Raw genomic sequence first — 2,500 nt, 5'->3', positions numbered from 1 at the left:
TCTTCCTCCTCTGCCAGTCTCTTCCTTTTCCTCATCCTCATCGTCATCCTCATCCTCCACCACCACCACCTTCTCTTCTTCTTCCAGCCTCCTCCACCACCACCACCTCCTCCTCCTTCTCCTCCTCCTCCTCCTACACCTCCTCCTCCTCCTCACCTTCCTCCTCCTCTTCCCCTCACCTTCCTCCTCCTTGTCTTCATCCTCTTCATCCTCCTCTCTTCTCTCATCTCCTCCATCCCGAATCCTTCCTCCCGTTTCCTTAGCGCCCTTAGTGCTCTCCGTGACTCCTTTCAGCTCCTCCCGTCTCCGCGATGGAATAACTCTCGGCGCCCTCCTTCCCACGCCTCGCTTTTCGGCTCCAGTCCCTTCGCCGCTGGGGCCGTATTTCGCGAGGCTGAATCATTGACGGGGGGCGGTTGGGGGTGGGGGGGCTTAAGAGATGTGTATGGTTCTTTTTTTCTGATTTTTTTTTTCTTACTTGATTGTTTTTTGTTTTTTTTTATCTTGGGTTTTCTTTCTTGGTTTTGGGTTCTCTTTCATCCTTTTGAGTTCTCTTTCTTTCACCCCTTTTCCGTCTTTCTGAGTTTAGCTGTGATGTATCCTATCAGCGTTTATGTAATGTCAGTTTTCACTTTGTTGTGAATTCTGAATTTTGTTTTGATTTTGTGAGGATCATCTTCATGTCACGGTTACCACGTAGGTAATCTTCAAAGTATTTACTTTTTTTCGTTATATTTATTATCTTTATATAACCGTTCCTTGGTTTATTGTTTATAACCAGCTGCGTTTTGCTTTTCTTTGTGCCAGTGTGTTTTGACCCTTATGTGACCCTCCCGACCCCTCTGTGTCAACATGCTGGCTGACCGGGGGTGGCTGGGCTAACCTTTAACCTTTCTTTTCTATCCTTACGTTGCTTTAGTCATTGTTCCCTTTAGTCTTTCAGTTATTATCGGTTGCTTTTCCGTTACATTTTAGCTTCCATGTGACCTAGGTGACTCCTTTCTGTTAGTATGTTGACAGACCTATGATTAGTTGAACCTTTGCATTTTGTATACATGAAACGCCTCGGTTGTTCCTTCAACCATCAACTATTATCAGTTGCTTTGTCTTTATACGTTAGCATTAATGTGACCTGGATGATCTCTTTCTGTCAGCATGTTGGCAGACTTCACTAACCTTGAACCCTTGGTTTTGTATACTTGAACACCGTTATTTTTTCTTCCTTTATCAGCTGTTATCACAGTTGCTTTGTCTTTACACGTTAGCATTTATATGAGCGACCTCACTCCTTGCAAGCTTGACCTTCGCTGGCTGGCTGGCTGGAATATAACCCCCGACCTCGCATACCTTCCGCGTGCTGCACCAGGCGCAGCTTGCTTGTTCACGTGACCTTGTCCCTTTAATTAGTGTCCGTAATTGGAAATTTCGGTGGGAGCGAGCGTCTCGACTCTTTGTATCGGCAACTTCGCGGAATAAGTGCCGTTGTTGTATCCGGTAAGCGAGGTTCTGTTCCCGGAAGCTACCGACTCATCGTTACTTGATTAATTTAAAGTCTTGATATTGTCATATTCGCTTAGATCTAATATTAAGGTCTGATATTAAGCCTGTTGGTTTGATGATTTGGGTATACGATTAAGGTTGCTGGTTTGAAATTTCGTCCATTTCCTTCATAGGATCTAATTTAGATGTATTATGGTTGTTATATAGAATGTGCTATAAATAAATACGTCGGGTATCTGAACATGAACAGCCATTAAAATAGATCATAACCACGAAAGCTCTAACGGGCTTTGCGAACTAATGTAAGAAATAGTCATTCGTTTATTTCGTATCCATGCAAATTGTCTTAACGATAATTATACACCAAACAATTACGAACCGCACAAAAATGAATGAAAAGTCCATAATTAAATAGTAAAACGAGTTCCCGTCGGTATTAAAAGCAATAACAACCTGTATATAGTTAGACATGCAATATAGCATAGATTCATGTTCTCATTGATTACAGAATGATCAGTGATTACTAAATGTAACCAATACAGATTTGCATTTAATTTTCCAGTGGTGTTGGATGGCTGCGTGGATGTGATGTCATATACATTTTAGTTGTTATTACTATTGCTTTGTTATGATGTCTGGCAGTAATGTTGTTACTGGATATACTATTCAATAGCATTATATTTCTTCATATGAAGTAGTTTCATCGTTTATTCAGACTGATATTCGTTATTTGTAATTTGAAATTTTGTTCTCGGGAGTTGGGAATGATGGTTAATATTTTCCAGATTAAGTGTATTAATGGCGTAGAGAGAAGAGAACTTGATAAGCTTAGATTGTTATGGTTGCGAGGTTGACTTCCTCTTGAAGATAACTTTATATGCTACGTTAACTTTCAACATAAACATGGTCCGAAAGCTGAGAAAACCTTTTGCAAATTATATGCAGAATCCTAAAGCGGGGGAAACTTTGGCCCAATTTGCCCCCCCCCCCCTCAAACGTT

Source organism: Penaeus japonicus, unplaced genomic scaffold (genome assembly GCF_977035675.1).
Source record: "Penaeus japonicus unplaced genomic scaffold, GWHDUDI00000001_assembly GWHDUDI00000013, whole genome shotgun sequence".
NCBI classification, from domain to species: domain Eukaryota; kingdom Metazoa; phylum Arthropoda; class Malacostraca; order Decapoda; family Penaeidae; genus Penaeus; species Penaeus japonicus.
The sequence above is the reverse complement of the archived record's forward strand: the minus strand, read 5'-3'. Positions refer to the sequence as shown.